The sequence below is a fragment of the Pteropus medius genome, unplaced genomic scaffold, assembly GCF_902729225.1.
Source record: "Pteropus medius unplaced genomic scaffold, Ma_sr-lr_union100, whole genome shotgun sequence".
NCBI classification, from domain to species: domain Eukaryota; kingdom Metazoa; phylum Chordata; class Mammalia; order Chiroptera; family Pteropodidae; genus Pteropus; species Pteropus medius.
The window spans coordinates 22,328,258-22,342,833 of record NW_024349800.1 but is presented as its reverse complement, the minus strand read 5'-3'; the positions used below and the strand labels follow the sequence as shown (position 1 = coordinate 22,342,833).

At 38.1% G+C, this 14,576-nt stretch overlaps 1 pseudogene; it reads left to right on the top strand.

The window, feature by feature from the left end:
- The first annotated feature begins 5,279 nt into the window (after positions 1-5,279).
- On the top strand, positions 5,280-5,398 carry LOC120622427 (uncharacterized; annotated as a pseudogene).
- Positions 5,399-14,576: the final 9,178 nt, after the last annotated feature.

Genomic DNA, 14,576 nt, shown 5'->3' with positions numbered 1-14,576 from the left:
TTCCTCAGTTGCACTATCAACATTTTAAGTGCTCAACAGCTACATGTGGCTAGTGGCTACTGTATTAGACAGTGAACATTATAGAATATTTTCATTATTGCATTGCAGAGAGTTCTACTGGACAGCACTACATACTATTATAATTTTTTACATATGTTTTATTTTTCCAGCTAGACTACAAGCTCCTCAAGGGCAGACATCGCATCTTAACAAACTCTGTATCCCTTCCCACCAGCACTTAGCACACTACTTTATAGCTAATATATATCCAACATATTCATTGATTAGGTCCTCAGGAAAGAATTGCCTTATTAGTAAGCTCAAGAATTACTTAAATTTTTTGCTTTTTCCTCACTCCAAAATAAAGCTCAGTCCATCTTACCAGAAAGGGAAGCAATGTGTTGAAGGCTAACAGATTATAAACTCTCATCCATCCAGGCGTGCTCAGCAGGAAGAAAGGGCAAAGGAAGGGGTTTGCTAAGGTGTACTACGCCTGCTGTAGATATCAAACTCCAGGTCTTCAAGCCTTTAAAAAGAACTGTCTGAATGCCTAGTCACCTGACTTCCGCCTCCCATGGAGTTGTCTCCAATTTAAAATATTCCTATGAGGTCAGGGGTGCTGCCAAGGCCACTTGATGTTCAACAATTAGCAGGGCGGGGCCACAGGTGTGCTAAATAAAATAAGATTGAAAATTTTCTAAATAAGTCTCAGGACCCTTCCAGATACCCTGAGCTTAGGATGACATAGGGCTTGCCTAGTCAATTTGGATCTCTTTGTGAGCATACCTCCCACAGCCTGACCCTTCCTAGCTCTCACCTACCTACCTGATCTCAATCAGGAAGGCTTTTAGACTCAGTTACTGAAGCCTAATCTCTCCCAGAAATCCACTAGCAAGCAAGAGCTGAACCACATTTCATTATATTCAGTCCAGCATTTTCTTCCTTAACAACTTTTATTGTTTTCTAATTATTTTAAGTGTAATACTCATATCTTTGAGAGCAGAGACCTCATTTCTATGATCGTTCTTCACATTTTTTGAGGTGATTGAATGAAAGCGATGTTTGTGAAAGTGCCCATCATGGAGGAGGCCTCCAAAATGTCAACTGCCTCCAAACTTGTCTCCTTCCCTGGCATCTAGGCCTGAGATACACCTCCTTTCTTCATTCCTGCTTGTTTTACCCATTGTACAGATTCAATTTAAAGTCCCTTTTCTCTCTATGAAGTGTTTCCTGACTGCCAAGTAGGAAGGTCCCCCTCTTCTCTCAGCTTCTGCTACCGCAGTACTGACCCCTCACCACTCCATTGGCCTGAGTGTTGTTAATTAACCTTCTGTGTGTGCTTCTTGAGGACTGTATAATTCTTTCTATGTCCAAGGTTTAGCCCATTATAGATCTTCTATGAATAATATTTGATTTGTTTGTAAAATCAACACATATAATAAACAGTCAATTATATTGGACACACAGGCATTGGTCATCTTTCTCCATAATGAAATATATTCAGAAGGTTTTTAAAGGGCCTTTTAAAAATTATTCATATATCTCAAAGCACTTTACACAATGTCTAAAATGTTTTAAGTGCCAAGTAATTGTTGACTGAGTAAAGTTTCTAGATTAGCCATATAAAAAAGCAAGTCACAGTCCTTTGGTCATTTATATTCAAATATGTATTAACAGTGACGGATGAGCTTGTATCAACCACACCATTGATTGACAAATCTCAATAATGGCTCAAGGGATGTGTCCCAGTGCGGCTGCCATGGCACCACCCATGGATGTAACACCATAACCTCCTTCACAGGATCGCTCAAGTTTTTTCCCACTACTTATCTTAGACTGATAAAAGATGGATTAACTTGAGAAAAACAAACAAATTTATTGACAAGTGCACCCAGAGGTGAGTAACTCAAAGGGTGGTTAAAACTTCAGCTTATATAACATTTTAACAAAAGAATAATAAATTTATTGAGAAGTGACAAGGTAAAAGAAAAGGACTTTGAGTTTCCATCAATGACAAACTGCTGGAAGGTATACATATGGAGGAGCTAATGGAATATTGAGCTAGTCAGTGAAGTTTGTTATGTAGATTCCTCTGATGCCATCTCTGGGCAAATAAGAATCCTGAGTTGTCTCTGATGATTAACTTTTATCCTTCCAGGTGGAGAGAGGGGTACATCTTTACAAATTTATGTCTTGCTTTAGGCAAATAGGGGAGGATAGAGAGTTTTTCTTATATCTGCTTCTTCTCAGTTGCCTTCAGCTCAAAATAATTCTTATGCCAAAATGGCATATGTTGGCATGACATATTCTGCTACCCTTCACTCTTCAATCAGCCAAGCCATACCGACATATTATGTGCTGCAAGGAACTCATTTTCATTCACTTCTCAAACAATGGCAACCCTTGTGGACAACTTCTATTTCACCTAATGGAGATATTACATAACTAGACTAGGCAATCAAATTCATGAACTGGCAGATATGAAGTCACCATGAGAGCTCCATGTAAAATCTTGCATGGTTTTATGATGTTCTTTGGAATTGGGCTAGAGTGGAAGGGTAAGAAAGTGGAATCGGCTTTTCCATTTACTTTGCCACAAGAGTCTCGGCCAGGAAGTTTCATCAGTAAGAGTTGCTCTTGCACTCCATGAAACCCATCTGGCCAGTCATTTACTGATTGTGGTAAGCAATTATATGGTAAGCACCTATTCTGCTCTGACACAAAAATAAACCAATGAACAAAACTTACCAGGTCTATGTTTTTATGGAGAATATAAATTCTCATGAGAGATCTATCAGTCGACTATTATATTTCCTTAAATCTAAGGCATCATTGATTTCCATTGTAGGGGTTCAGACAGGCCTCCCCAAGATGTGTCACATGGGCATGTGAATTATTTTGAGTTAAAGACAATTGAAAGCCTGAAGGCTCATGGGAAACTTTTGCCTCTATTAGGATGTAAAAAACTTTTGCCATCTATTAGGATGTAAAATGCTTAAAACATTTGCTTCAATTAGTATGCATGTTTATAAATAGCTGCTTTGTGTTAATAACTGTAAAGGATTTGTGATTTTTATCCTACTTGCAAGCTAACAAGTTAGTCAGCCACAGTTTTGTGGATACTGACCAAAGAAAAATCTTCTGGGTTAGTGACAAAGGACAGTTTATTACTCGCAGCAACAGCAGTAGCCAGAGAACTATCACTTTCTTGCATCGGTTCCCTGACTCCGATTCTTAGAGGTAACAAAATGCAGTGATGATGCTTACACATGTGGTGGGTTTCATTCCAAGAGAGGAACCTCAAGCTTAAGAAACTCCAGTTTTGTATAACGGGCATCAGACAAACCCATTACCCAACATTTGCCCAACCTCTATAGAGAGACATTATCATACTGCATAGCAAACAGACCTCCTTTCTATTCTGGAGGGAGATACTATCCATCTTCCGAGGCTATGTTATCTTTGAAAAGATAGTACAGAACAAAAGACTGTTGGTGCTTCAGCTCACAAGACATAAAGAAACGTGGACCCATGGAGAATTGTCTCCCAACACTTCATGGGCAGTAAAATGCTATTTCTTAGACCAAGCACTAGCTGAATGTGTGCCCCTTTTGTTGACATTTGGCATTTTCAAAATATCTACACAAATTCTGATGTTCTAGCCCTTGTGTTTAGGATATAACGAGAGACTTTTCTTGAATACCATTTTATTCTTCAGTTTCAAAAGTAAAGAGAGTTTGCAATACACATTTTTTTTCTGTTACTAATATACCGAAAACTGATGCCACGGAAGGAGATGATGAGATCACCGTCTAACGATCTGTTGATTTCTCCATTGATGCACTCATTCATTTATTCAACAAATAATGATTTAGACTTTGAGGATTGTACAAGTGAAAAAGACAGTCATGCTCCCTGCTGTTGCAGAAGTTATGATTAGTGGAAGAGACAGACATTAAACAACTAATTACACAATGAATTGTTTATTAGAATTGCGGTAAGCACTCTGAAAGAGAAGAGTCTCTGACCTGGAGAGTAAGGACACTTAGTACAGTAGTGAAAAGAAGTACAAATAACCTAAAGTTTCAACTCTAAGGGTTTAAAGATTATGTTTTATTCATATGATGAGTGAATAAATGTAGCCACTAAAATTTTGTGTTGGGAGAGTATTTGTTAGCAAGGGAAAGTGCTGACCATTTACTGTAGTTTTTAAAAGAATGTCATGTACATTATGTACTATATGATTTCAATTAAAAAATAAAGATATATGCACATGGAGCATGAACAAACTGTGGTATGTTCCTACAATGCAATACAAAGTAGCAATTAAAATAAACAAATTAGCTCTCACGTATCAGCTAGGTAAAGCCCAAAACTTTAAAGGTGGGTGAAAAATATTAGAAAATGATACCACACACTATCATTTATAAAAAGATTAAAAACATACAAAAATAGTACCACATCTTGATTATGGATATATACTATTTGTAAAACACAAAATAATACCTGGCACCTAAGAAAGTGCTTATGGCAGATTGTGTTTTCCAAGATGGCCATAGCAAGATTTCCCATTCACATGATCTTCCTACAATATAACACTTAATATTCCTCCCATAAATAAGTGGGGGTCGGGGGTGGAAATGAGGGTGTCTACGTTGCCTCTTCTTTAATCTGGGTTGGCCTATGACTATAGCGGAAAAATGCCATGTAACTTCTGAAAGTAGATCATGTAACTTCTACCTGGTCTTGGAACATTTCCTCCTGGAATCCAGCCACCATGCTGTGAAAAAGCCCAAGCCACATGAAGAAGCCATATATAGATGGCTCTAGGTGATGTCTTAGCCAAAAGCCAGCATGAGTCACCAGATCTGTGAGTGAGGTAGCCTTCGAGATGACTCCAGCCCCAGCAGCCATCTGACTGCAACCTTATGAAAGAACCGCCTAGCTGAGTCCTGTCAACCACAGAACGGTAAAAGATAATACAATTACTATTGTTACCTTGAGTTTTAGGGTTGTTGAAATGTGGCGATAGATAACTGACAAAGTGTTGTATGTGTTTATTAAAATCAATTAAACAATAAAGTATAAAAACAGAGACAGGAAATTTACCTGCCGATTTTAAGATCATAAATGCATTGGGGAAAGGAGGGGAAAAGATTGAGACTGGAGAGGATTTAATATGTTAGTTCTTTAAATACAAACAAAATATTTCTGGAAAAAAAGATAATATTAACAGTTGTTAATTCTGAGTTTGAAAGTTTTTAATTAAAAATCTGTTAGTCTACAGCCATGCCACCCTGAACAAGCCCAAACCCGTCTGATCTCATAAGCCAAGCAGGGTCGGGCCTGGTTAGTACTTGGATGGGAGACCACCTAGGAAGACCAGGTGCTGTAGGTATAAAAACTAAAAAATAAGGGATTGTAAGCTGACAAGACCCTTGCAATCTGTGAGGTCAACCAAGGGTTGCCTTGCCTAAAAAAATAAAAATTGTTTATCCAATGCTCCCATCCCCCAATATACACATGCTCCTCCAAAAAGTAGATACGGGTATACAAGAGGAACTCTAAACCTTTTAGGTTTAACCAGATGACATGTGGCCTGCCAGAGCAGCCCTGGAGACTTGAGAAGCTCCTGTGTGTGCTTGTCGGGGTGGGGAAGGGCACTTAGGCTGGGAGAATAAACACAGAGGCCAGAAGGGTGCCTCAGTCAGCGCCGCTTCCTTCACAATCTAGGGCTCACTAAGAAGAAGGACAGTCACCTCACATGCTATTACAGGTTACCTCACATCTCAGCTAACCTAACTTATCTCTGATGCAAGAATGATAACACATCAAGTCATCCTGAAATGGGAGGGAGGAATGTGGAGGCATCAGAGAGAAAAGATATTCCTTAGCACTTGTCTAAACATAGGGGCCCAGGCAGAGTATCACAGATACCTCGCAAAGGCCACACTCTCTGTCAAGGAGCTGTTATTTGCAGGTGAAAACACTGGTTGTTATGTGTCTTCACACTTTGAAGTGGAGCAGCTAAGAAGGACAGAACAGTATTATTCTGTTGCCTAAGAAAATTTTTGAGGACAGTCATCCTTGAAGAAGATAGTATAGTGCTGAAAGAATTTCATACAATAGCACTTCTCAAACTATCTCAGTGAAGGACCAGATTTTATTCCAATCCAACATGAACTGACACTTTTGCCAAATGATATGAAAATAAAGTACAGTATTATAAAAATAGTCACATGCTTAGATTGCTATGAAACTTCCTAAATGCTTACTCTCAATTTCTGTGCTTATGCTGTCATGAACATGTAATAGGTAATTTGCTGACTGACACCAGTCAATGGATATAATCTTGAGTAACACCGCTGTCTCAGGAAGGCAAATCTCATATTGTCTGATTTCACGATAAACAGGTCTCTTACAAATGAACCACTAAAGAAAGGTAGGAACTCCTTATTACATTCTATATTATTATTTTTTAAATCTATTTAGTTTCTGGTTTATTTTTCATTGCTGCATCAAATGAAGTTAGCTCATTCTAAATCAATATATTTTAAATGGTTTCGATAGAAGAAATTAGGACATCCTTACGTTTCATAAAACTCCATCTCGAGCCATAAATATAGAGTTAGACAGACTGGAGTCTCAGGAGCTATACTACTTTTCCTATCTGGCAATTTTTATTAATTGATGCATCAGTTAAGAAAAAATAAGAGGAGAGAAATCCTGATAGCTAATCTAGAGTATGGGTTGACAAAATTGAAGAGCGTAAAATTTCACTGCTCTTGAGACATCTCGCACCTGCCTACGTCTGAGCCAGGTGCACCTGTTTCCCAAGACAACTTCAAAGACAATGCATCTAGTCAGGCTGGCAAAGAAAGGAGTGAGTTTTACGCAAGGACGTGCATTTGGAGCTTAATGAGGCACACAGGATTATTATAACACAATCAACATACGCAATTTATGAAGTGATTAAATCTCGTCCCAGAAGAGCTCACATGATTCATGCCACGATGACCCAATTATTTAGAAGATTTTTTTCTTTCCTGTCATAATTTGCTCTTCTGTGACCAAAAAATAATTTGAACTACTCTGAGATAAAATTCAAGGTCATAATGGCCTTTGTTTTCCCCCAGATTAAATGGTAATAGAAACAAAGAGTTAGCATAAAAGCAAAACAAATTGGAAATAACCTCACCCTGAACCCCCAGGTGGGGCCATGCACATTTTGATCTTTGGGTTATCATCCTTGGTATTTTTTGTCTCTTTTCATTTCTTAGGACCCTACATTTATATGGTTGCTCTTCTTTGAATGCGTCTTCAGTTACTTTACAAGATTCTTCCAAAAGCATTGGGTGGGTAGTGTAGTTATTATATCTACTTTCTTTGATAATAGTAAAAATATTTGGCTTGGACAAATATTTTGCCAAGAAGTGATGCTGGCAGAGAACTTCCAATATAGCTGGAGCATAGCTCACGAGGAAAATTGGTCCTACCCTTTTGTGAGAGAAGGAAACAGATGGTTAGGAAAACTATGCCTGTGGTCACAGTCAATATTTTCTACTTCAGTGCAGTAAGACTGGTTCCAGGCTGCCTGACTTCCAATCCGAAAACCCTCCTCATCATATTTCTTACCACTTTTAAACAATGCTGAAACTCCAAAATGAGTAGAGAAGATAGTGGATAAGTTTCTATTATGTCACTATAAAAAGAAAGGAAGAAAGGCAGGAAGAAAGGAAGAAAAGGATGGAGGGAGGAAGGAAAGATAAAGGGAGAGAGAGAGAGAGAGCGAGAGAGAGAGAGAAGGAAATATTGGAGCCCCATAATTAGCATTCTTTATAAGAACTGGAAATACAGCCTCACTGTGATCAATTGTTTTTAAATATCAATTCTGTCCAGGTTGATTATAATTGTTCAATATACTTTATTTAGTGCCAAGTTTCTCAACAGTAGCACTATCACTATTGACATTTGACATTCGGGGCGACATAATTCATTCTTGTAGCAGCATCCTGGCCTCTACCTACTAAATGCCAATAGCACTCCCCGAGTGGTGACAACTAAAACTATCTTCAGATATTGCTAAATGTCTCAGATAGTTCTCCATTTGAGAACCACAGGTTTAGTGTATTTGTTCTAAATATATTTTCAGACTCAATTCAGTTTATACCTGGAGGTCAAATGTTGTAGCCGAGAACTGGAATTTATAGAGAAAAGAAAATACAGGATTCTTTCATTAAGAGAATTCTGTAATTTGCTCAAAAATTTCCCCCATGATCATCCCCTGACTAAATTTTGAATGCAAATGGGATTAGTAAATCAGACTGGCAGCCAAGAGCAGGTACCTATCTTTGAACTGTATGGTTCATAGACCTAACAATAAGTTTGCATTCTTCTACCCATTTTGATACATAAAATGTCATTTCTTGAGATTTTTCTAACATTTCCAATGATTTCTTATATTTGTTGTAGATTTCTAACAAATCTTTTCATTTCTTTCTTAACTTTACATTATTTGGGGAATTTACTTAAGTTCTTTTTAATTTTCTCATGCAAAAGTTATTTTTAAACTACTTTGAGATAACTGAAAAGTGCTCCATGAGTAAGAAATGCACTTTTCAGCTGGCCATACACCAAATTCATATCAGCATTATTCACGATAGCCAAAAGGTGAGATCAACCTAAATGCCCATAAATGCCCATCTATGGACAAAATAGATAAACAAAATGAGGTATGCACAGACAATGGAATATTATTCAACCTTAAAAAGTAAAAAATTCTGGCACATGCTACAACATGGACGAACTTGAGGCCATTATGTTAAGTGAAATAAGCCAATCACAAAAGGACAGATATTATACAATTCCACCTCAGGTACATTAGACACGTGGAATAGTCAAATTCACAGAGACGTAATATAGAATGGTGATTACCAGGGGCTGAAGAAAGAGGGAATTGGAAGTTTTTGTTTAATGGAGGTTCTGTTTGGGATGATAAAAAAGTTCTGGAGATGGATAGTGGTGATGGTTTGCACAACAATATGAATGTACTTGATGCCACCAAACTATAAACTTAAAATAATTTTTTTAAAAAGGTGAATTTTATGTTATGTGTATTTTGCCACACAAAAAATATCAAATCAGAACATTCAGCAATATAAAAATACTCTATGAACATAAAAATGCTCTAGAAATACTCTATGCAACCATAATATCTCATTCACAAAAAGCCCTCTTCTCTGACGTAAAGGATATCTATGTGATATCCATGGACAGACCCATTGTTCCTTGGAATTTGGCCGAATGTGTTTCCGCATGTCCTGCTGGACTGCACTGTGGCCAAACCTGCCATTCCTGAAATCCAATTGCTGAGGCAAGTCAATCACATAGGAACTCACTGAGCTCATTTGGCCAAAAGAAACTGGTCCTCTACTCTTTTTGCTCAAAGTCCAAAACTTGGATTCAGTTTATTAGTCTCCAAAATCATTCAGATCGTTAAAAATTGAGACATTAATATTGTCTCTCTCATCCACAAAGCAAGGTAGAAGCAGTATCCCATTTCTTTTCATTGTACAAAATCTTATTAATAAATATTTGGCATTTTGTCTGTAGAATTGATTTCTTCTGTCAGTAATAAAAAATTGAGTGTCTATCTCTAGTAGAGTACACCATGGACAAAATTATTCTCGGTACTACTTGATTAAATTAAAAGTTGGAAAAAGGAGTTGTCATCTGTAGGTTGAAGTGTAATCAATATCCAAACACTTATGTGTAAAACAGGGTGTTGATTGTATGGTTATTACCATTGTACACAACCTGCTTCCACCTCTGATCCTTCATCCAGGTATTCATCTGTAAGGAGCTTTTATTTTGTAACAGAGAATATGGAGAGAAAATCTAGTGATAGGGAGAGGCTGAGATTAAGGAATTGGAGACTAGAAGGACATAGGACTTCCAGCATCCACCTAGTTTCTTGGACTGATTTTGAGCTCACCAGTGAAGATGGAACCAGAGGCAGAAGTTGATGGAACTATTCAAGAGGGTCTTCGAGAGATCCGTCCACAACAGGAAAGGAAGAGGAGGCCGCCTCTTCTACTTCTGTTTGCCTTGACACTGTTCTTGGGTTCTGAGAACTGGAAATGTCAAGAGCACCCAGAGACCACAGCTTGGGGAGTGGGAATCAGGAGTTTCACCGTGAAGCTACAGACAGGAGCAGTGGACAAGGGGGACCAAATCTGGAGAAGATGAGGGGAGAGTTGTGACTGGCACTACTGAAGCACCCCACTGTTGCTGTCAATAGTAATGCAGGGTAGCTGTGAGGGGAAAGGTGTGGGAGTCTTTTTATGAATACAGTGATTCATGGAAGCCAGTAGATATTGACTTATACACAGATTGTTTTATTTAGCCCTATAATAATCCTGTGAGGGTGGTATAATTACTATTTCCATGTTATAGATGAGGAAACTGAAGCTCAGAGAGGTTAAGTAACTTTCTCAAGGCCACATGGCTCCCAAAAAGTAGAGCTTGGATTAGAACCCAAGTATATTTGACCCTAAAGCCTGTGTTCTCAAATGCTGTGCTTCATTGCTTTCTTATGTAGAAAACAAGGACAGGTGTGGAATATTAGACAAATGCTCTCTTAAGCACAATTCCAAATGTTGCCAGTTGCTCTATTTTATGCATTAACTATTATTTTATAAAACGCTGCTAAGAATGCTGCAGGTTTTATATACCCATGACTTTATCACATGGCTACTAAATGCTATAGAAAAAGATTCACAGTCTTTCTTATGGATTCATGCATTCAACATGAGTGATTATCTTGCTTCTGTATTCTACTATGATATCTTAAAAAATGCTCAACATAAAAGTGAGGGCCAATAGCCTTTCCCAAACCATTTTCAGATAAGCTTTTTAAAAGACAAATGCCCTCTAAAGTACAATTCTCAATGATTAAAGAGTACCTCCATACACCTCCCACTTTGTTACCTAAATGCATGTATAATTCATATATAAACAGCAGTTATGATTCCATCATACATTATTTTGTCTGATCCTTCTGAAATGTTTCTCTACTTTTGGCTTAAATAGTCTCTTCTACAACAAGCTCACTTAACTTAGTTAGACACATTCCAAGTGTTTAACAGAAGATGGCAGAGTAACCCTGGAGGATGCCTTTTGCAATCTATTTGGTTGCAAGATGTCTTCCACTAGAATGCACACTCCCTGAGAACAGGGGCCTTATTCTGCTATTTGCTTTATCTCTGGAGCCCAGAACTGTTCCTGGAGTAGAATAAGTGCTCAGTAATATTTGTTGAATGGGTGAGTGAATGAGTGAGTGAGGGAATATATCCAGACTATGTGAAGGAAGGGGGAAGAGTGTTTTATATACACATGGAATGGAACTCTAGAGCCTATGTGGATCCTTGGGAGCTATGAGCACTGCCTCGGGGGCCTGGCCTGTGCTTTGGTGTAAGTTCCTAGTCTGGGTGACCCAGCTAATGACCATGGTCCCCTTAAGCTCTATCATCTTGTATTTTGAAGCCCAGCCTGTGGATGAGTTCTTGGGTAAGAGGCACACCATAGGTCCAATCGATATCCTCCTTTTCCCATGCCTCACAAAAGTCCTGGATGGAGGACTATGGAAGAGGACACCACGGCAAACACCATGGCTGACATGACCTCTACTTTGCTCTTTGAAGTGTGGTCCCTGCACCAGCTTGTTAGAAATGCAGACTCTTAGTCCTGTGTCAGACCTACTGAACCCGAATCTACATCCTAACACCAGCCCTAATTTATTATCCCATCGAATTTATTTACGTGCCTCTCCCCGCTTCCAGACTGTGAATAAGATCCATATATTATTCATCTTGATGTATTTCCAACAACTATTAAATGCTTAGCACATGTTTACGAATTATTTACCAATACTTAGCCCAAAGGGATCAGACCTTTCCTTAACTTTTTTTTTTTTTTAAATAATTTCAAACCTTGAGAAAAGCTGCAAGAATTGTGCAAAGAACTCCCGGGTGCAAAGAACCCTTTGCCCAGACTCACCAATTGTTAAAATTTTGCAACATTAACCTTATCGTTCTCTTTTTCAAGGATCAGACCCTTTTTAAAACCTCTATTCAACTTCTGTGTAATTCATTTCCATTTAATGCCTTATATTCGTGGGTTTTTTTCACTCTGAGTTCACCAATTTTTATGTCTTAATAGAAAGAAAAGAGATGGAGTAGAAAGGATAAGATGAACTTACTCTACTCAGTAACCATTGGGTTTTCATCCATTTAAAACTATGAGATTTAATCTAAGAAACTAAGAAAGGTATTTAACATGTCTATGAATATGGTCAAGCTAGAAAAAAATGGGGCCACCTTCTAAGAAGACTATTTTTAGTAAAATTACTAGGGAAAAGGATGATGTTGCATTATATAAATTGCTTTTCCTAGGACGATAATGATAATTCTGCTTCTGCTATTTAAGGAATCAGCCAAGAAAGGTTGGGCAACACCTATTGTTATAATTTTTTTCATTCTCTTCCAAGGGCCTAATAACATTTAGGAAGAACCAGGCATGTCATCAAATGTAGAAGATGTGGGGGTGAGTCTTAGAATGAATATCAATGGTACATCTTTATATTCCATGGGACACTTATCTAAATTCTGCTAGTTCAAATTCCGCCAATTCTTATTTTGACTTTAACCCACACTGATTCTCACATATTGAGTAATATCATTTCATTTTAAGGAAGTACTAAGTGAAATCAATGAAACAGCTGAATTAATAGAGTTCCAAGAATTGCAACATGCAGAATAAAAAGAACAATGAAATTGTTCATAGAAGTGATCATTTACAGACAGCATGGTATCACCTTAGTAAGAAAATAAAGAACAAACTGGAATGAAAAAAAAAGTGTAGCTCGGGATTCTGAACTGAAAAGAGTTTAGACTTAAGTTTAATTTATGGTCAATTAAAATTCACATTACAGGTTCTTTGCTCAAGAAATACATAGTATGACTATTCATTCAATCCATTCAATCCACAAATATTTACTGCATGTCAGGTCCCACACTGGGTCAGGTACTGTTCTAGACACAGGGTATGTAACGGCAAGGAAAACATCCCTATCCTCATCAAGCTGACATTCAGGTAGGAGAGACAAATGATAAATAGAACATGTAAGAAAATTAGGTAGTGTGTTAAAAAGTGGTGCAAGCTTCGGGGAAATAAGAACAAAATTAAATGGCTCTAGCATGATGGAGGAGCAGGATACAATCATCAGGGTAGATGATGAGAAGTAACTTTAAGCAGACTTGAAAAAGGTGCAAATGTTTGGGAGAGGAGCCTTCCAGGAAGAGGTAATAGACAGCAGAGAATTCCAAGAAGGCATGAGCATCTTGGCTTATTCCAGAAACAGCAAGGAGGCCAGAGTGCCTGGAGCATAGTGGGGCAGGAAGGAAGTGAAAAGAGACCATGGAGGGCCTGGGGCTGTTGAAGAACTTCAGCTTCCACTCTGTTTGCTCAGGATGAGACTCTGCTTTTGTGCAGAGAAGAAATACAATTTGGCTTCATTTTAAAAGAGTCTCATTGGCTTCTCTGTTGAGAATACACTGAGGGGGACAAGCTGAAACAGGGGGACCAATTAGGAAACTACCGCAATAATCTAAGATACACCTGGGAATGGTTTAGTCCGGGGTGTAGAGTGGCAGCAGTGAAAAGTGATGACATTCTGTGCGCTGCAGACCGAATTAACAGGATTTCCTGAAGGAGTGAATGAGAAGAGGGAGGGAGAGAAAAAGAAGAGTAAAAGTGCTTCCCAGGTTTTTTTTTTTCCCCTTGAACAAGTACAAAAAAATGGACTTGTCATCAACTGTGTTGGGGAAGCTGCTGATGAAGCAAGCCTGTGGGAGGAAGGACAGATCAGGACTTTGGTCTAGGGTATACTACTTTGATATCCAAATGAGGAAGTCAGTGAGCAGATGGATGTGAGTCTGGATTCAGGAGAGAGGTCTGGGGCGGGGGAGACATAATTTGAGAGTTGTCAGTATATAGACGATATTTTTTTAACTTATTTCTATTCTATTAACATGTATATTTACAAACATGGAATTGTACATATATTTAGTACATGTACATTCTACTTCCATTCAAAAATTGGTAACATTTTTCCATATTTGCTCTATATTTCCGTATTTACAAATGCTTTTATTTTTTTTGTTTAAGGGTACCATTTGAGAGCTGGGGATGTGGGGAAGGAACAAACTTTCCTCTATATCCAAGGTTCTTTTGGCTGGTCTAATAATCAAATACACATGAGACAGATTAGCAAGAGAAAATAACCAAATTTAACACACATATATGTATGGGTACGCCACATACATGAGAGAGTGAAAGACTCTACATGTATAAGAGGTTCAGAGACAGAAAGAGAACACGGGTATATAAGAAATCCAGAGCTAGGGATGAGGCAAGGATGAAAAGAAGAGCAGGTGCTTAGTAAACAGAAGTTTGTCCTGCCCTATATGTAGGTTAAAAGAGTTTATTTCTGATAGTCTCTTATTCCGGGCAAGGCC